Raw genomic sequence first — 22,229 nt, 5'->3', positions numbered from 1 at the left:
ATCCGGATGACAGCATTCACATCCAAGCCAGTGTCAATTAATTTCATAAGTAAAATTTTGTGACGTGGTATCAAATACATTACCAAAATCAAGATGAATTGTGGTAACTTTATTCCCCTCCACTGTGAATTTTAAAGAGCTTTCAGATGAGTCCTGGATGATTTATTTGTGGCAACACCAAGCTGCTTATTCACTCATGATTCCATAACTTCTTGGATGTTCTGGGCCATTTTTATCCATACGTTTAAACTTCCTAGAGGTAATCTCAGGGATCATTCCTCTTTTGAAAAGATAGGCAAACACATTTGTTGCTGGCCTGGACTCCTGTGATCTCTGCAAATATATCAAGTCATTTAAAAAGCACTTCCCTTTTTCCTCATCTGGCAGTTTTATGAAGTAGCTAGGTGTCTCCACTAGGATGGAGCTATCACCCCATTGGGCTGGTGTTCCGTGTCACCAGCTAAGGCGATGAGCACGTGTTATTGCTCATGGAGAAAAACATCACGGCTCCAGGGGCTCCTTGAGGTCCACCTGTGTCTCCATTCTGGAATGTATTCATTCACTTAGCCCTGGGTGCAAATAATCTGCAGCATGAAATATACATGGTGGCTCAGATGGTAAAGGATCTGCCTGCAATGCAGAAGACCAGGGTTTGATCCCTGGGTTGGGAAGGTCCCCTGGAGAAGGAAATGGCAGCCCACTCCAGTACTTCTGCCTGGAGAATCCCATGGACAGAGGAGCCTGATAGGCTACAGTCCATGGACACAAAGAGTCAGACACGACTGAGCGACTAACTCTTAGTAGACTTTGAAATATACCCCACTGCCAACCAGTACTCCCCAGATGCTGAGGGCTTTGGAGACATAAATTCAAAAGTAAACAATTAGGAGTATAAATCTTTACAAATCAGAATGTATCACAAAGCTGAATCCGAGTGAGTTTTGGCACCAAGAACATCATCTTCATTGTACTTCTTTCTCATTTGTTCCTAAATGTGACTCCCACCTTCACGTTCATTGACAAAGGTAATCGACAGACAACAAGCACTAAGAATGAGCATTAACAATTTCTATCCAAACGTCCCTTTTCTCTCAAAATAAAAAAGGAGAAAATACGAGTAGGGAAAGCTTACAAAAGAAAGGAAAAGGGGACCATTGGTCAAATACTCCTGTGAGTTTACAATGAATTACATCAAAATTCAAGCAGGCTCAGGTAGGGTTTCAATAACTTTCTGTTAAATGATCCAGGCTGTATCTCCCGAGTGCTACATACCATTTTGCTGCTGACTCACCCTGGTAGATACAAGAGACAAAGCTTCCAACTTGTACGGTGTTTACTGCTGAGACCAGGCTCTGCAGGCACTTGGTAAAAGCTGCACTAAGTGATTTTCTGAGTAAGGCTGGCCTCCCTCTCATACGTGATTGAGAGCCACGGGGCTTCAGCTCAGCACCAGGAGACGGTGAGACGAGTCAAGTGTGTCTTTCAAAAATTAGATATACGGCCCCACGACTGTATGTGTGAGTGTGCACATGCGTGTGTGTGGTTCCTCTACCTCTGTCTGTCACTGATACAGTGTGATTGTGATCACAGCAGCTGACCTTCTACCAGGGCAGATACACAGACATGAGCCTCCCTCATTCTGGTACCTAAAGCATGTGGCTTTCACTTTCCCGGCACTAGTCTGTGCCCTCACGGTGGCTGTCCTCGCAGGACACGTGTGGCCACTTCATGGAACAGGAGTTACTGGACCCTCTCTAGGACCAGCTGGTGTACCTCACACGTGAGCTGCTTCGACCCCAAACCCCACCAAGAGATTAAACCACCTCATTTTCCTCCATGTATTCATGCATCAGCTATGTAGCAAAGGTTTCTATGTCACCAGATACTTTTGAGACAGGCTAGCACCTGAGACCCTTGGCTGGAAGGCCTGAACCTGGGCACACTCTCCTCAAACAGCAAGATACAAGGGAACTACGTGGGACTAAAACTTGCTGCACTTATTTGCAGTTGGGCAAATTCTGGACAAAAGACACAGAGACCAAAAAACTCAGCTGCCACTTCTGAAGAGCCAGGAGCAAAAACAGGTTGTTGGAAGCAAAAGTGGGCTACCAAGGATACACCCTGCACTCAGCACCACCAAAGGGGTGGGCAAACCACCTGAGTCATCCCTCCTGCCTGACCCATGGACACACGCCCACCCTTACCCCATACAAGGAACAAGCTTACCACCCCACGGGCAGCAAGCAAGCAAGGGAACCTGCTGTTTGTCCGCATTCGCCCCTGTTGCAGCTGGGGCCCCAGTAAAGCCTGGTGTGACACCAGGTGTGGAATCCAAATCCCCTTTAGATACATGATGCAAGAATATCAGCTGGAAAATGAACATCAAAACTGGCCATGGAACAGTGGATCTCCTGAGTTACATACAAAAACCTCCAAATCTGTTCTACAGAAGATATTCCCACAACTCAAACACTTAAGACTCCCACAGTCCTCCTGAAATAAATTCACAATCAAAATTTTTAAATCACAGGGAGACACATACTATCCTAAGGAGAATCAACAGTTGTGACCAACAGTAGAATTAGCATTCCAAGAACTAGAAACACCTACAATATCTAAATACTAAAATTTGGTATTCTTTTTAAAAATAGTTAAAGGGAACCAGAGAAAGCATAGAAACACTGATGGTAAGATAGGATACTAGGATTTTAAAAGTGAATTTTAAAAATAACCAAATAAGACTGAAAAAATGAAAAACACAGGAACTGAAATAAGAGATGCAATGGACAAATTAAATAACAGATTAATAGAACAGAAAACATAACTATAGAAACATCCAGAATGTGCACAGGCATATAGAGATGAATAATATCAATAAGACATTCAAATGATAGTGAAAAGAATGAGACATTAGTAACATATGTCCAATAGAATTTACAGAAGAAAATAAATATAGGAAAATAGCAACATTTGAATTTCCAAGAATTAAAGAAAAATTTAAGTTCCCAGGTTGAAAGATCAAATTGATTTCTAATCTTCACAAATAAAAACAATTAGAGAAAATGATTCTTTTAAAGAATACATTGATCTAATAATTTTTAAAAATCACTGTGTACAAGTCCACAAAAGTTCAGTTCAGTTTAGTCGCTCAGTTGTGTCCGACTCTTTGTGACCCCATGGACTGCAGCACACCAGGCCTCCCTGCCCATCACCAACTCCTGGAGCTTGCTCAAACTCATGTCCATTGAGTCAGTGATGCCATCCAACCATCTCATCCTCTGTCATCCCTTTCTCCTCCAGTCTTCAGTCTTTCCTGATCTTGACAAATTCCAAAAACTCAACATCATACAACCAAACTCTTTGTATGCTCTTTGGCAATAGTATTTAAAAAGAAAGTAATGGCAAAGAGATAGTTGAGGGATTAAGAATTTGTACCAAAAGTTTGGACAGTCATGGGAGGTATGAAACTGGAAAGTAATATGGCCAAATATCATGTTTTAGAAAGTATTCTTCATGTGTAGCATGGGAACGACTCTGAGAATGGAGGTCTGATTGGAAGTGGTGGTGGTTTAGTCACTAAGTCATGTCCAACTCTTTGCAACCCCATGGACTGTAGCCCGCCAGGCTCCTCTGTCCGTGGGGTTCTCCAGACAAGAATACTGGAGTGGTTGCCATTTCCTTCTCCACTGATTGGAAATAGGAGTGATGTAATGAGAATAAATAGCTGGGACCAAGACAGGCAAAGAAGGTGTAGAGAGACAGGGGTGCATAGAGGAGCATTTTAAGGAGTTAGAAATTGATGACTTAATGATTGGATATGTGGTTGGGGAGGAAAAGGATCTGCAGCTCAGACTTCTGATTGGTTAAATGGATTTGGTGGTCTTTCATGGAGGTGAAAAGTGAAAGTCAAGTAAAAGTGTTAGTCACTCAGTCATGTCTGACTCTTTGCAACCCCATGGACTGTAGCCCACCAAGCTCCTCTGTCCATGAAATTCTCCAGGCAAGAGTACTGGCGTGGGTTGCCATTCCCTTCTCCAGGGGATCTTCCCAACCCAGGGATTGAATCTGGGTCTCCTGCATTGCAGGCAGATTCTTTACTGTCTGAGTTTAGCAACCACAAAACCAGTGAGAACCACTGTTTGACCCCAGCTCAGAACACTGCAGATACTAACTCTCATATGTTATGTAAGTGGTAAGTAAACTCATGAGTTCGGATGAGATTTCCTAGTAGTTTTACTTCTTTTTTCTTTTTCTTTACTTCTTTTCTGATGAGATTACCTGGGAAAGCACATGGAGGAAGGGCACAGACAAACGCCAACACTCACAGTCCCAGCATTCTTAAAAGAGACTGAGAAGGAATCTCCATAGATTCATGAGTAAAAGCAAGATTTCACAAGAGGAAAGAAGAACAGGTGTGAAGCAGGACCACATAGACAGGGACGATTGTCAAGGGAAGTCAGGCAACCTAAGGAGAGTGTGTCCATTGAATTTCCAATTGTGGGGATCTTGTTGAACTTGGCAGAATGTCAGGAGTGGTCGTGGGAAGGGTGTGGGTTCAAGAGTGAGTGGAAGGTAAGGAAATGTACCGATAATTGAGGCCACTCTGCCATGAAGCTCAGCTCTGCAGAGAAGGAGAGAGACAAGGCTGTAGCCGAAGTTACCTGACTCCAAAGGACACCAAGCCTTTCAAATAGGTGAGACAATATAGTAATTTGTCGGAAAGAAGGAATGGAGGGAGAGTGGGAGGGAGGCTCGTTTCACTGAGATTTAGGTCCTGGTAGAATTTTGTTTCTGCAAATGAATTTGTATCTTTTAGAAAACTTGTGTCATACAACTCTCATTCTCATTTTTACCTTGGTTTCAAAAATGAAATGCGAATCCTCCTATTTCAATGTATTCAGGTATTTTCAGTGTGGGTGCCTGCAAGCATCTATTACTTAAGCTTCATTCAGATCTTCAAATCTTTCATTGTGTTTTCAACAGCGTATCTTGGAAACATGAAGTGCGCAGCAGAATTCAAGCCAGGGAAAGGACCGTGGTGTTTCTCTGTTGTCACTCCAAATGAGAAACAATTCCTCAATGGAAAAAATGAATTTTGCTGAAGTTAACCCATCCTGGGGGTAATTGAATTGTAAGGATACAATATAAAGTGACTTATCTGATGATCAGTTACAGAGTCTTTAAATAGGTAAATGTAAGGGCTCCCTTCCTTGTATACCTAAGTCTTTTTCATCAATTCAATAAAAGATGACACCTTAAAGTTCAGGGAACAGTTTTAATTTGTTTGTTTGTTTTTGCTTATTTGTGTTATAAAAGTGACAGAATGCTTATAAAAGTGTTCACCCCATCTGATTGTGACTAGTATTTTTTCATAAATACAATAGGGATTTGGGGTAGAAGTTTTGGTGGGAAAAGCAGAAAAATACAGTATAACAACCCCATTTAGAGTCATGATTTATTTCACTGACTTGGATTTTCATCCCTTTTCTGGAAAAAAATTATAAATACAGTTGAAAGCGTTTATCACCTGAGATGCACCATTTGGAAAAGAAAATAGGAGAACGTATTTTTAAACCATAAATTTCTACCACATTCACCCCTCACATAAATAAGCAGCCCCAGCCTTTGCAAGAAATATTAAAGTTCATTTAAATTGCAAATCTGACCTTATTAAAATGGCTTTCTCAAAGAGCCATAAACAAATAGTATGCATTAGTAATACTGCCAAACAACAGAATACATTCTCAACCAGTCCTGTAATTAAAGTGGAAAATAGAATTTTCACAGTTCTGAATGACTCAGAGATGAACAGAAAGCATGTTATGACAAAAACTTGAGGTGGAAAGAATTCACCCATCTGGAGGATCCCTCTAAAAAAACCTATCAGCACAATTACTCTTTGAAAGCCAATATAAGTTTCTATGAACAGCTTGGAAATGTTATTATCCTGCTCCTAATTTAATGTGTTTTGAATACTTTTTTTTCCTATAGCTACCACATTGCCTCTTAATGTTGGAAGCATAGCCATTAAGATTTACTATGTTTAGGGTAAGAATAAGAATGAACAATTAAGAATGAGCTTGTATCTGCAAATGGCTAGGAAGAGCTAATAAATTTCAGAATTAAAAGCGAAGTGGGCTGGGCTGGTTACCAGGTTTATGGAAAATCCATACCTGAAGGTATATTTAAATTAGTGCCTTGTCAGCAAGCAAATGGTTTCCTTTTACTTAGGAAAATAATCCAAGGTGCACTAGCTCACACAAATCCGATGGAGCTGAGGTGAAGCTTGGCTTGGTTCTAGCTGAGTAGCAGCTTTGGAGTTGTGGCTAAGTGTTTCCAGGCAGGTCCAGAGCAAAGTGATGAGTTGCTGTGTTTTTTTTTTGCTTTTTTTAAAATAAAATTAAGGTGCAGATTGGACCACAAACACGTGAAGATCTGTACTGACTTGAAATTAATCACCACCAAAAACACGCTAACTTCTTTAAAAGTCATTATGTCCAGCACAGGGAGCTCAGCTCGGTGCTCTATGATGACCTGGAGGGATGGGATGGCAGGGAGGGAGTTGGGAGGGGGTTCAAGAGGGAGCGGGTGTGTGCACACACATAGCTGAGTCACTTTGTTGTACAGCAGAAACTAACACACCATTGTAAAGCAACTATGCTCTTGTTGATGCTTAGTCACTCAGTCGTGTCTGACTTTTTGTGACCCCATGGACTGTGGCCCACCAGGCTCCTCTGTCCATGGGACTCTCCAGGCAGGAAGACTGGAGGGGGTTGCCATTGCCTTCTTTAGGAGACCTCCCAGACCCGGGGGTCAAACCTGCTTCTCTGCATAGGCAGGCAGACTCTTTACCATTGAGCCTCCAGGGAAATCCCAAAGCAAATACACTCCGATAAAAAAGGGGAGAAAAAATTAAAGTCCATTATGTCATATATAATTGTACTTTTGATGCATTCATTGACTCATTCAACAAATGTTTATATAACATCTACTCTGCTCTAGATCCAGAGTAGGTACTAGGATGTAACATGAACAAAACAGACACAAGTGCTCCCCTCACAAATTTTAAGACTAATTTCAAATAATCTGTTTAAGAAGGCAGGATAAGTCTCACCTCATTTTGTAATTTAGGCATTTCTGTCAAAAATGGCTAACATAAGTTTGATACATAAGTTGCTTGCTTTGTGTTGTGTATTTAAGAAGTGAGAGGTATGTTGTGTGTGTATCTGTGTGTATTTCGAAGGTGTTTTCATCTCTGGATATTCTCTGAGATTTTAATGAATCCAAATCCCTTTCTCAGAAAGCAGTTTGTCTCAGACAAGCTAGTATCCACCCAAGAACCTGTGTACCAGGATGAGGGAAACTCACATGAGAATTTCTGTGGCTCTGTCCTGTCATGCCCGAACACAATCCCATGGTATCACAGAACAAACCCTCACACACAGCTGATCAGAACACCGTTTGCTGCATGTGTGGGAACTACACACACACACACAAGCACACATTGAAATAGGGTCCAGAAACCCCAAAGAGGTTGCAACCAAGCCTCTTGGCAGGTTTATCCGTCTGACACCAGCATAGCTGAAGATAAACCAAGAGCCTTTCCCAGAATTTCCCGAATACATGCTTTCATCCACTCAGTTCAATAATCAAATGTGAGTTGAGTGCCTCCCTTGAATCAGGTGCCACAGGGACCCATTGGAGAGTTAATATAGATGCATATGTTCCCAGCACAGTATGTGTTCAATTACTCACCATTCCCACATAGTAAAAGATTTGAATACAACAAAGCCACTAAAACAGAAATAGAAAAAGAAGAAAACCACCAGGCTAATAGAGTTACTGAACTTAAGCCTTTCATTTTGTTCTATATAAGCAATTCAGAGCAAAGAATGTGCTTTACTTCTTGTCACTTTTTTCTCAGTAACACCAGGAGAGAAAGTTTCAAATGACTAATGACTAAAAAGGCCCCAGATTTCTCATTCAGAAAGGCGCATTTTCTATGTTTGAAATGTAATGAGAAAAATATCCATCAATGCTGAGCGCTTGAGTGTGGCTATTCCCAACTCATAAATCACAAGCCTTTGTCAATCTGTTGATCCCAAAGCCTGGCCTGAGAGAGTGCCATGTTCCTCACCTACCTACTCTGTTCCCACCTTTCTGCACAGGCCCAGGCCTCACAGGCAATGCCACGGTGGCCCCCAGGCCCCAAGCGCCCTCCTCCATATGGTGTTGCTGCTCAGTCACTAAGTCGTGTCTGACTCTTTGCCACCTCCTGGACTGAAGCTCACCAGGCTCCTCTGTCCTCCTCCGATTCCTGGAGCTTGCTCAAATTCATGTCCACAGAGCTGCTGAGCCGATCCAACCATCTCACCCTCTGTAGCACCCTTCTCCTTCGCTTTCAGTCTTTCCCAGCATCAGGGTCTTGTCCAATGAACTGACTCTTCACATCAGGTGGCCTAAGTATTGGAGCTTAAGCTTTAGCTACAGACCTTCCAATGAACACCCACGTATAAATGGATATAAGCATGACTCATGACTCGTGGCACTATGGCTACATCAAATTACTTCCAAATTATAGCCATCCTTCTGATTCAGCAATACCTTTTTCCAGTGTTATTCTTATTTTTTAAAATTTTATTGGAGTGTAATTGCTTTACAATGCTGTGTTTGTTTCTGCTGTTCAGCAAAGTGAGTCCGCTGTACACTGACATGTCCCCTCCCTGTGAACTTCCTTCCCATTCTGGTCGCCAGCGGGCATTAAGCCGAGCCCCCCGGGCCACGCGGTCGGTTCTCATCAGGCGTCTGTTTCACGCGCAGCATCAGTAGCGTGAATGTGTTGGCCCCTATCTCCCAATCCCATCCCCCAATCCCCCCATCCCCTTGGCATGCACACACCTGTTCTCTGTGCCTGTGTCTATTTCTGCTCTGCAAATAAGATCCTCTCCACCATTTTTCTAGACTCCACTCATACGCATTAATAGCAAAGCCTGTGACTATCACCCCCAGCTCAGCGCTCTCGGTGCAACCCTGTCACGTCAGGACTCCAGGACACCAGAGGGCAGTTCACTGTGAGAGGAGGCTGGGGAGGCCGTTTGAACAGAAGGCCAGGAGAGCCGACAATTAGCGGTAAAGGTGAGGGAAACTGCTTCTGCCGCCGTTTGCCCAAAAGCTGTGGGCGAGTACGCGAAGCTGGGAGGAGAACGGAGGCTTGGTGGGCATCAGGTACCCTGGTAAATAGCCTGTTGACTCCATTCAGTCTGAGAATGCTCCCTTCCTCCTGCAAATTCCAGCTCAGGAAATAAAAACCAGAGACTGGACTGAGGGACAACAAGAGGCAAACTTGATTTAAGCTTCGATTTTCCATATAACACAGCTTGAAAATAGCAAGCTCTCTGACTCCTTGAGGGGATAATAAAGGACATGAGGCATTTCTCTGAAGGCTTTAGAAAAGGGCTCCAGAGCACAGTGTATGGTTTGGTTTTCAAGAAATTGTGAAGAGAACACCCTTCTCATTCACGCTGCTATTTTTCTACAACTTATTCCACTTGCTGCTGCTGCTGCTGCTGCTGCTGCTGCTGCTGCTGCTAAGTCGCTTCAGTCGTGTCCAACTCTGTGTGACCCCATAGACGGCAGCCCACCAGGCTCCCCCGTCCTGCCAACTAAGCAGAAGCGTTGGAAGGACTGATGCTGAAGCTGAAGCTCTAATCCTCTGGCCACCTGATGCAAAGAACTGACTCACTGGAAAAGACCCTGATGCTGTGAAAGAGTGAAGGCGGGAGGAGAAGGGGGCAGAGGATGGTTAGAGAGCTTCATGGACTCAATGGACATGAATCTGAGAAACTCTGGGAGATAGTGGGAGACGGAGGAGGCTGACACCCTGCAGACCATGGGGCCACACCGAGCTGGACACGAATTAGCAACTGAACGACAAAGCAATAGCTACAGGATAGGGCTGTGATCCCATCCAAAAGCCGGCTGAGGCGGCAGGCATGTGTCACCTACTGCATGCAGTGTCGGGTTCCAGGCGCCGTGTAACTTAAGGAAGGAATTCAAACATTCTTCTCCCCAGAGAAGTTAAGTCAGGGAGGTGAAGAGCACCTACACGTGTCTACACAGAGACTGAAAGAGAAGCGTGCAGAATCCAGTACAGGGGATCCCACAAGGGGTATGTTTCAGTAAGGCCCCAATGTGCCAACCTTCAAGCTGCAAACTTTCGACGCGTGTTCGCATGTGCAATTACATAAGCGAGTTCACGTGTCTGGTGTGTATTGCCACACGCGTGTGTCCTCTGTAAGAGGTTGTGCTTTTGTGTGCTTCACAGCAGTGTATAAATGCAGTGGTCCAGGATCTTTAGTTCAAGCCCAGGCTGTCCAGAATTACGCATAAAAGCAGTGGTGATGTAGCTGGTGCTGCTGAGAAATGGCTAGCTGTACGGTACTACTGTGCTTTTCAAAGGACTGTGGTGTACGATTAAAAGTGTTTTATTTATTTTTTGTGTTTGTTATGTACTATTTGTGTGAAAAATGTTACGAACTATTACAATACAGTACTACATACTATCGTGTTCGTTGGGTATCTAGGCTAACTGTGTTGGACTCAGGAACACCGTGGACTTAAGAACGGAAGTTCTTAAGTTCTCACACGGAACTTGCTCACACAGAGGGGACCCACTGCAGTAGGAAGACAGCCAGGAAAGAAGCAAGGCGATGGGGAAAGCATCGTGGGCAGGGCAGGTCTGGGCAGGCTTGGACGAATGTTCGGCGCTCTGCTGGTGGGAGTCCAGGCGCTGTCTGGGGGCTTCTGGACTCTGCATTGTCTGTCCGCAGTCACAGAAAGCTGGACCCAGACTTCCGGGTCCCAGACACCTTCAGAGAGCCTGTTCAGGACACAAAATTCCTATCCACTCAGAAATCTCAAGGTGAGCAAAACCGAGCACACTCCCGCTAATGGGGAAGGTGTAGAGAGGCAAAAAATTATCAAATTATTTGACGTCAAAACATCAAAACATGCCCTCTTCAACTCAATAATTATATTTGGAAGAAATTATGCTAAGGGAAAAAGAACATGCCTAAAGATTCAGCAATGTCTATTTTTGTATACATAATGAAAAATTTGAAGCAACATAAAAAACCCAGAACAGGAAATCAGTTAAGAAAATTACGTTACATTGAAATGACATATTAATACTATTTAGCTATCAAAACGGAAACAGATAAATAAGCATTGATGTGAAAAGATGTTCATGACATATTATATTAAGCATTGTACATAATCTTCTGTATGATATGATTCTAATTTTACTTTTTTAAAGTGACTCTAACACACACACACACACACACTACTCTGTGTCCTTGTGTGTGTGCTTATAACTGCGTGTGCTCAGTCCCTCAGTCGTGTCCGACTCTTTGAGACCCCATGGACCGTAGCCCGCCAGGCTCCTCTGTCCATGGGCTCCACCAGGCAAGAATACTAGAGTAGGTTGTCATTTCCTCCTCCAGGGGCTCTTCCCAACCCTGGATGAAACCCACACCTCCTTTATCTCCTGCATTGGCAGGCAGATTCTTTACCACTGAGACACCGGGAAGCCTGAGTTATAACTATAGATATGATAAAATACCAACATAGTTATTTCTGGATTGTGGGATGAGGGGCATTTTATTTTCTTTTTAATTATTTTTTACTTAAATGTATTATTTATATTATTTTACTTCTATATTTTCTTACTGTTTCACTGTCTACCTTTTATAATTTTTATGCCTGCACTGCTTTGAGTATTAGAAAAAGAATACTTTTTATTTTGGAAAAAAGCAAACTCTCAGGGTAAATGAATAGATGTACCAAGTCTTAGGTCAGAGTGATGAGCCCACAGTATGGTCCGTGGGGGCCTCTGTGCCTGCGTGATTCAGCTCCAGGCAAAGTGCAGCAGCGACAAAGAAAACGTTTTATTCCTCGGTCAGCCGCCTTGACCATTTCACCCAGGCACCACCCTGAAGACAGGCTGGGAAATAAAGTCCACAGCCACTCGAACTCCGCAGACAGCAATGGCTTCAAGTAATTGCTTGTGAGACAAAGACAAGAAGGGAGGCAGCAGGGGCCTGTCGGGCGGGAAGATGGGGTCAGGCTGGAGTCTGCCGGACTTGAGAGCCTGAAGCGTGTCACTTAATCCAAGTGAGCGGACAGGGAGAGGGAGACAGGGAGCCCCCAACCCGGGAACCAGCAGGAACTTTGGTGGATGAAACGCCCTGTTGCTACAAAGCATAATAACATTTTTAGATGAAAGACAGAAAGCGCATTGAAACCTCATCACCAGGTGAATGGGTGGAGGGGGGGCAGAAATAAATAAAGCAGAGTTTATTAACTGATGGAGAAAATGATTAGAGGCTAAATAAAAATGACCTGGGGAAATAGAGGTGAGGGGATATGAAGGAAGAAAGATCGCTCAGCCAAAGAGGATGTGCGGAAGGAGGCGGGAGGGCGGCTGTCACTGATGGAGAAGTGGGGGCCGACCGTGACCCAGAGTGAAAACCCTCAACACGGCAGCGGGCAGGGCAGGAAACCAAGAACCCGGGCACTCCCCTTGGTGGCTCCGTGGTGAAGATTCCATGTTTCCACTGCAGGGGGCATGGGTTGGATCCCTCGTGGGGAACTAAGATTCCGCGTGACACGGGGCCAAAATAAAGAGGAAATCAGACTTAGAGCGGCCCAGGAGTGTCACATGAAGGGGTGGATGCCTTTATGAGAAAGAATCTACTGGTGGGCTGGAAAAGGCAAGAAGCAGACCATGCAGAGAAACTGAATGGCTCCTTCAAAGGGTTTTTACACACCTGTCTTCTAGGACCTGTGGAGCATAAGCTGAGTGAAGACGCAAACCCCACGGACCCCAACCCTCTGTCAGTGCTTCCGAGGGCTGTTGTTGTTCGGTCCCTCCCTTGTTGTTGTTGTTCGTGTCCAACTCTTTGCGACTCCATGGACTGCAGCACGCCAGGCTTCCCTGTCCATCACCAACTCCCAGAGTTTGCTCAAACTCATGTCCATTGAGTCGGTGATGCCATCCAACCATCTCAGCCTCTGTCGTCTCCTTCTCCTCCTGCCCTTAATCTTTCCCAGAATCAGGGTCTTTTCCAGTGAGTCAGCTCTTTGCATCAGGTGGCCAAAGTATTGGAGTTTCAGCTTCAGCATCAGTTCCTCCAATGAATTCCCAGGACTGATTTCCTTTAGGAGGGACAAGTTGGATCTCCTTGCAGTCCAAGGGACTCTCAAGAGCCTTCTCCAACACCACAGTTCAAAAGCATCAATTCTTTGGCACTCAGTCGTCTTTATGGTCCAACTCTCACATCCATACATGACCACTGGAAAGACCATAGCTTTGACTATCCAAGGGGTGAGGTCTTGCTTTTCCTTTATGCATATTCCCGTCCATCTCCAAGGCTGTTGCAGAAGAGATTCTCTGGAGATAGACAGTGTCTACTAAAGTCCCATCAGAGACATTGATCCCAACCTGCCAAGGGCTTATTGCTGCAGACACAGGGTTCTGCAAATTCTTCCTCCACACGACATATCTCTCTTCCGGCATTTTGTCTCAGATCTCGTTGGTGAACAGAAAAATATCATGCCCCAGTACAGTCCTTGCAACGTTTCTCTCTCCTTCACTTGGGAGACACTTTATTTTCTGTACTTTTCTGGTGCATAGCTCATGAAAAATACTCTGTTGCCCTTAACAACCAGGCTCTTGTTTTTTTAAGATTTTTTTTTAATGTGGACCATTTTTTTTTAAGTCTTTATAACATTTGATACAACATGGCTTCTATTTTTTTCCCTATGTTTTGGTTTGCTTTTTTTTTCTATGTTTTAGCTACAAGGCATGTGGAGTCTTAGTTTCCTGACCAGGGATTGAACTTGCAACCCTGAGACTGGAAAGCGAAATCTTAGCCACTAGACCACCAGGGAAGCCCCTACAACCAGGCTATTTCATAACTTTGAACCTGTGAGGGGACCTCACAGACTAAACTCCGGTGGCATTTCCTCCCTGGAGACTTCTGGGCCAGTCCCTCCCTACTCCGGGTAGCATTTCAAAGTGCCCTGCAATGAGCTCTCTCCATGACTGATCTGACAGCTCCTTGAACTGTCAGCCAAGCACTTAGACTAGGCTTAATAGATGCTGATACATGAGGAAGCAATTGAACATCCAACTAGTTTCCTCTGAAGACACAGTCTCCCTGCTTTGGGGCTTGTTTTGGGGAGAAGACTCCAGGGAAAGAATGACAGACTATTCTTGCACTGGTGGTCTCCTACGCTTCCAGCTTCCTTGCTCCCAACTCATCCATAGAGTATGTACAAAGCGCTTGCCGGGGGCAAGGCCTCCCTTTGGCACCATGGATCCCAGAGGCCTGCCCTTTAGAGTCTGCAATAGAATTCTACGCTGACGGCTCACAGTGCTCATGCAGGGTTTCAATATCAGCCCGCATTTATTTAACTCCTGCTGCTCGAGCCCCCTGGGCTGCCCTCCAGGCCTTGCCAGCCTCTGGCACCTTTGGGTCTCCTGGTTGCTAGTGGGTAAGCCCTGCTCTGTGACCCCTGTTACTCTGGTTGCTGTTGCTATTCAGTGTCTAAGACATGTCTGACTTCTGCAAACCTGTGAAATGCAGCTCTCCAGGCTCTTCTGTCCATGGGATTTCTCAGGCAGGAATACTCAGGCAGGAGTTGGTTGCCATTTTCTTCTTCACCAGTACTTTCACGCTCCTTCATAAATGGATCTTTTATATGAGATACTTCCCGCTGAGCCAAGCAGCATTATAATTCCCTTTTCCAGATGAGAAAACTAAATACATAAACATTACAAAACTCACTCAGGGTGCCTGGTTAATCAATACCTGAGCTGGAATCAGAACTACAATCTCTCTCTCTTCCCTCTTAGATTGCTTAAGCTTTTCTTTTGTGACTTCTTTTAAACATTAAAGAAAGAAAGTGAAGTCGCTCAGTCGTGTCTGACTCTTTGTGATCCTATGGACTTCAGCCCACCAGGCTCCTCTGTCCATGGGGTTCTCCAGGCAAGAATACTGGAGTGGGTTGCCATTTCCTTCTCCAGGGGATCTTCCCGACCCAGGGATCAAACTCACTGCACTGCAGGCAGATTCTTTACCGTCTGAGCCACAATCCACAACATTTTAAACATTAAGAAACCTACAAAAACTAGTACGATAGGTGTCATAACACAGAATGCTGTTGTTGCTGTTGTTATTTAGTCTCCAAATTGAGTCTGACTCTCTTGTGACCCCATGGACTGTAGCCCACCAGGCTCCCTTGTTCACGGGATTCTCCAAGCAAGAATACTGGAGTGGGTAGCCCTTTCCTCCTCCAGGGGATCTTCCCTGACTCAGGGATAGACCTATGTCTCCTGCTTTGCAGGGGGATTCTTTACCACTGAGCCACCTGGGATGTCCCATAAGATAGAATAGTAGGTAGTAAAATAAAGCCCAAGCTAGTGGCCCAGGTGGTAATAGCTCAATGTTCTCAAGCTGGAGAAATCACTTTGGCCAAGGGATAGGGCTGATTGCTTTATAAACTAGTTTATGAACTCTGCACTTAAAACTACACGGTCAGGGCAGAGAGGGATGGCAAACTGCTTCAGAAGGAAACAGATCAAAGCTGAGTCCACGGAGAAGGTGTGCAATTTGTTGCGTCTTCACGAAAAGAAGTGCCCCATTGAGGAGCTGATAGTCCAAGATATTGAGATGCTTTCTTTGGTAAAAACCGACATAGCTGCAGAGCAGGCTGAACTCCTTGAATCAGCCGCCATCAAGCAGATACCTGAGAGGACACTGGATCAGTGTGGCGTCCCCTCCTACGTGACTGCCACTAAGCCAGGGAATGAGTTTGTTTCAGTCTGCTGCTTCATACTAGTGGGAGGCTCATGCGATTTGAGCCACTGGCTATTAAAGCAAGATTTGGGGAACCGCCTGCCTAGCCACATGCATAAACAAGGGCCCTGTGATTACTTCTGTCTCATTAGTTTGGGTTCTCCAAGATGCAGATGCCAAAATGGGATCAGATCAGATCAGTCGCTCAATCATGTCCGACTCTTTGCGACCCCATGAATCGCAGCACACCAGGCCTCCCTGTCCATCACCAACTCCCGGAGTTCACTCAGACTCACTTCCATCGAGTCAGTGATGCCATCCAGCCATCTCATCCTCTGTCGTCCCCTTCTCCTCCTGCCCCCAATCCCTCCCAGCATCAGAGTCTTTTCCAATGAGTCAACTCTTCGCATGAGGTAGCCAAAGTACTGGAGTTTCAGCTCTAGCATCATTCCTTCCAAAGAAATCCCAGGGCTGATCTCCCTCAGAACGGATTGGTTGGATCTTCTTGCAGTCCAAGGGACTCTCAAGAGTCTTCTCCAACACCACAGTTCAAAAGCATCAATTCTTCGGCACTCAGCCTTCTTCACAGTCCAACTCTCACATCCATACATGACCACAGGAAAAACCATAGCCTTGACTAGATGAACCTTTGTTGGCAAAGTAATGTCTCTGCTTTTGAATATGCTATCTAGGTTGGTCATAACTTTCCTTCCAAGGAGTAAGCGTCTTTTAATTTCATGGCTGCAATCATCATCTGCAGTGATTTTGGAGCCCAGAAAAACAAAGTCTGACACGTTTCCACTGTTTCCCCATCTATTTCCCATGAAGTGGTGGGACCAGATGTCATGATCTTCGTTTTCTGAATGTTGAGCTTTAAGCCAACTTTTTCACTCTCCACTTTCACTTCCATCAAGAGGCTTTTTAGTTCCTCTTCACTTTCTGCCATAGGGTGGTGTCATCTGCATATCTGAGGTTATTGATATTTCTCCCAGCAATCTTGATTCCAACTTGTGTTTCTCCCAGCCCAGCGTTTCTCATGATGTACTCTGCATATAAGTTAAATAAACAGGGTGACAATATACAACCTTGACGAACTCCTTTTCCTATTTGGAACCAGTCTGTTGTTCCATGTCCAGTTCTAACTGTTGCTTCCTGACCTGCATACAAATTTCTCAAGAGGGAGTTCAGGTGGTCTGGTATTCCCATCTCTTAAATAATTTTCCACAGTTTATTGTGATCCACACAGTCAAAGGCTTTGGCATAGTCAATAAAGCAGAAATAGATGCTTTCCTGGAACTCTCTTGCTTTTTCCATGATCCAGCAGATGTTGGCAGTTTGATCCCTGGTTCCTCTGCCTTTTCTAAAACCAGCTTGAACATCAGGAAGTTCACAGTTCACATATTGATGAAGCCTGGCTTGGAGAATTTTGAGCATTACTTTACTAGCATGTGAGATGAGTGCAATTGTGCGGTAGTTTGAGCATTCTTTGGCATTGCCTTTCTTTGGGATTGGAATGAAAACTGACCTTTTCCAGTCCTGTGGCCACTGCTGAGTTTTCCAAATTTGCTGGCATATTGAGTGCAGCACTTTCACAGCATCATCTTTCAGGATTTGGAATAGCTCCACTGGAATTCCATCACCTCCACTAGCTTTGTTCGTAGTGATGCTTTCTAAGGCCCACTTGACTTTACATTCCAGGATGTCTGGCTCTAGGTCAGTGATCACACCATCATGATTATCTGGTCATGAAGCTCTTTTTTGTACAGTTCTTCTGTGTATTCTTGCCATCTCTTCTTAATATCTTCTGCTTCTGTTAGGCCCATACCATTTCTGTCCTTTATCGAGCTCATCTTTGCATGAAATGTTCCTTTGGTATCTCTGATTTTCTTGAAGAGATCCCTAGTCTTTCCCATTCTGTTGTTTTCCTCTATTTCTTTGCATTGATAGCTGAAGAAGGCTTTCTTATCTCTTCTTGCTATTCTTTGGAACTCTGCATTCAGATGTTTATATCTTTCCTTTTCTCCTTTGCTTTTTTTTTTTTTTTTGTGATTTATTGATTTATTTTAATTAATTAGGCTGTGTCAGGTCTTACTTGTGACATGCAGAATCTTTTAGAGTCATATGAAATCTTTTGTTGGGGTGCCTGTACACTCTCTAGTTGTGGCATGCAGGCTCTGGAGCACATGGGTTCAGTAGTTGCACTACGCCGGCTTAGTTGCTTCACAGCATGTGGAATCTTAGTTCCTCAACCAGGGATGAAACCCAAGTCCCCCTGCATTGCAGGGCGGATTCTCAGTCACTGGACCACCAGGGAAGTCCCTGGTTATTGATGTCTATGTGACCAGGGTACCGTACAGTTTGTATGTACTGAATCATTTCATTTTTTCTTCATAGCAACCCCTGGAGTAGGTAGTTCCACTTTACAGGTGAGGAAACAGGAACAGAGAAATTAAGGAACACATTGAGGTCAATCACATATAGAATTGGTTTCAAATCCATGTCTTTCACTTAAACTGATTTTCTGAAAACTGTTTATCATCTACATACTATATATACAGCTACTGAGAAGAAAACCTGGTAATATCTTGGGAAAAGTATGAACGATATTACATTGTAGAGTGAAGGAAGAATGAAGAATCCCATTTAGATTTCCTTAGGTTGATCTTCCTTTTAACTTAATCTCAAAATTGTAAACCTTTTTTACTTAATTTTGTACTTAGACTGTATCCATTAATTCAGTCTCTGTGATTCATTAAGTAATTCTTCAATAAATTTTTAGTTGAAATATGTTTTATGTAAGTTGTCACATGTTTTTAGGAGTGAGAAGGAGAAAAATGGCTATGACAGCTAGAGGCCGGCATGTAACCAAGGGCTTGGTGTTGCTAGAAACTGGCCTGACAATATTGCTTAGACTTGGTGTTCTTCTGTTGAAGCAGTTGCACAGAACATCAATATCAGACAGCTGCTCTGTGTCCATGGTAGAGCAAGCGAAAAACAGTACTACTCCACCGTCATGTCCAAACACAGATGAAACAAGAGTGTTGTCCCAGCCACAAAATAACTAACGCCCAGTTGGTAATGATTGCTGCTGCTCTGGAGAAGGCAATGGCACCCCACTCCAGTACTGTTGCCTGGAAAATCCCATGGATGGAGGAGCCTGATAGGCTGCAGTCCACAGGGTCACTAAGAGTCGGACACGACTGAGCGACTTCACTTTCACTTTCCAGTTTCATGTATTGGAGAAGGAAATGGCAGCCCACTCCAGTGTTCTTGCCTGGAGAATCCCATGGATGGAGAAGTCTGGTGGGCTGCAGTCCATGGGGTCGCACAGAGTCGGACACGACTGAAGTGACTTAGCAGCAGCAGCAGGAGCTGCTGCTGCTCTACTAGTTACATCTTTAGCCTCCCTGTGGGTGAGATTTACTAAGATGTCCAAGCATAGAATTATGCTCACTTCCTGACTCTCCTTTGCTTTTCGCTTCTCTTCTTTTCACAGCTATTTGTAAGGCCTCCCCAGACAGCCATTTTTCTTTTTTGCATTTCTTTTCCCTGGGATGGTCTTGATGCCTGTTCCTGTACAATGTCACGAACCTCATTCCATAGTTCATCAGGCACTCTATCAATCAGATCTAGGCCCTTAAATCTATTTCTCGCTTCCACTGTATAATCATAAGGGATTTGATTTAGGTCATACCTGAATGGTCTAGTGGTTTTCCCTACTTTCTTCAATTTCAGTCTGAATTTGGCAATAAGGAGTTCATGGTCTGAGCCACAGTCAGCTCCTGGTCTTGTTTTTGCTGACTGTATAGAGCTTCTCCATCTTTGGCTGCAAAGAATATAATCAATCTGATTTCGGTGTTGACCATCTGGTGATGTCCATGTATAGAGTCTTCTCTTGTGTTGTTAGAAGAGGACAAAATGGGATAAGATGAGCAAAAGATGTATTGGGGAAAATGCCAGTGAGGGAAAAAGGGAAGGGAACAGGTAGAGGCTGGCCATTGGACCATAATGCAGGTCTGATCTGCCCAGGAAGAAGGGGCAGGAGACTGTATGGGTGAAGACTCTGCCTGCCACACAGCCTAAGGAAGGTTCCTTCAGGCCATCAGGGAGTCCCTAAGCCAATGGTGCCCATCAGAGGAGCCCTGTGTCTTGCAGAAATGGGGCTACATCTGTGGCCCCAAGTACCACCTTGCAGACTCGCCTCTGACCTAGTATCCGCTTATGCGCAGGCACTTAGTAAATGTCAGCCGAGTGACTAAGGGAATGCTGTGGCAGTTAAATCTGATGCACGTGAAATTAAACAAAAATCAGACGTACGTTACAGCCCCAGTCTAGAGCCCAGCCTATTCAAGACGCTCAATCCATATTAGTTTCTTTCCCCCCTTATCCTTGGTATTTGAAAGGAGCCAAATCAACTTGCCCCTCTCCTTGTGGGCTGTCGCAGTTCCACAAGCTCTTCATGCTAAACACTGAAATGCCACCTGCTGAAGTTTCATAAACCCCAGGGAGAAGAATAGAGTCAAACGCAGTTTCCTTGATAAATTACCCTGGGTGTTTCTTTCAAAAGCTGTTTGCCGATGACATAAGCATGCATGAGAACTGACTCGCGCTCTGCGCTACTTTTCTCAGATGCAATGACTTACTTCCCAGGGAAAATTGAAGAAAGAAAAGTGTGCCTTCCTTTTCTGCAATTCCTCATGAAGAACAGACATTCTCCTTTTTTGGTGTTGTTTTTTATTTTCAACCAGAAAGATTCTGAGCACAATGATCAAAAACTTGTAACTCGCATGGTCTGGTCTCGGAGAAGCAGGGCTGAAAGAATGAGAGCAGGCACTAAAAGATATTTCACAATGGCTCCCACTCTCTGTGTGAGTTTCCAGAGCCCTTGTAGATCACAGCTAACTTCCTGCAAACCTGCCTTTCCTTCTCCTTTCCACTTCCTTCTCCAATTGCAGCTGCTCCCACGTCTGTACAGATAAGACCAGAGGTATCTAAGTTCTAGAGGTTAAAGGGAGGACCTGAAAAATTAGTGGCTTATCTTCCCACTTCCCTGGTAGGTCAGCTGGTAAAGAATCCACATGCAATGCAAGAGACTCCCGGTTTGATCCCTGGGTTGGGAAGATCCCCTGGAGAAGGGAACGGCTACCCACTCCAGTATTCTGGCCTGGAGAATTTCATGGACTGTATAGAACATGGGGTCGCAAAGAGTCAGACAAAGCAAAGAGTCAGATTGAGCAACTTTCACTTTCAACTCTCTATCTTCCCACTTACCAGCTGGGAGACCTTGGGATAGCTATGTAACTAACCCAGCTATGTAACTCCCATTTTCTCATCTGCAAAATGGGCATACTGGTGTCTATATCACAAACTGTCATAACGAACGGATAGGCTAATGAGGTATATGTGTGAAGTGGTAACAAATTGCACTCACTAACTAGGGGCTTATTATTGTGTTTAAAAATTATGTTAATGGTGCAATTTGAAGCAATTTCCTGTTATCTAATAATGAAAGTGAAGGTTGCTCAGTTGCATACTGACTCTCTGCGACCCCATGGACTATACATAGTCCATGGAATTCTCCAGGCCAGTATACTGGAGTGGGTAGCTGTTCCCTTCTCCAGGGGATCTTCCCAACCTGGGGATGAAACCCAGGTCTCCCGCATTGCAGGCGGACTCTTTACCAGCCGAGCCACAAGGGAAGCCCAAGAATACTAGAGTGGGTAGCCCATCCCTTCTCCAGCGGATCTTCCTGACCCAGGAATTGAACCGGGGTCTCCTGCATTGCAGGCGGATTCTTTACAAACCAAGCTATAAGGGAAGCCCAATAGTTTTCACCAATTGAGAAATTACTACCGGCAGACCTCAGAGATATTGTGCATTCAGTTCTAGACAACTCCAAAAAAGGGAATATCAAAATAAAGTGAGTCACGTGGGGGGACTTCCCTCGTGGTCCAGTGGCTAAGATTCCACTCTCCCAAAGCAGGGGGCCCAGGGATCACTCCCTGGTCAGGGAACTAGATCCCTTATGCTGCAACTGAGCGTGCTCCTGCTGCAGTTAAACGATTCCACACGCCACAACTAAAGAACCTGCATGTCACAATGAAGATGGAAGATCCTGAGGCCACAACTAAGGCCAAGGCACTCAAATAAATACATAAATAAACTTTTTTTTAAAAAGTGAGTCTCATGAATTTTTTGTTTCCCAATGCATATAAAAATTATGTTTACACTATACTATAGTCTATTAAGTGCATAATAACTTACACACTTACTATCCAAAAAAAAAAAAAAATGTACATACCTTCATTTAAAAATACTTTATTGCCAAAGATTGCTAACCACCATCTGACGGTGGAGGATTTGAAATAC

This window comes from Bubalus bubalis, chromosome 11 (assembly GCF_019923935.1).
Source record: "Bubalus bubalis isolate 160015118507 breed Murrah chromosome 11, NDDB_SH_1, whole genome shotgun sequence".
Taxonomy (NCBI): domain Eukaryota; kingdom Metazoa; phylum Chordata; class Mammalia; order Artiodactyla; family Bovidae; genus Bubalus; species Bubalus bubalis.
This window is presented reverse-complemented; position numbering follows the sequence as displayed.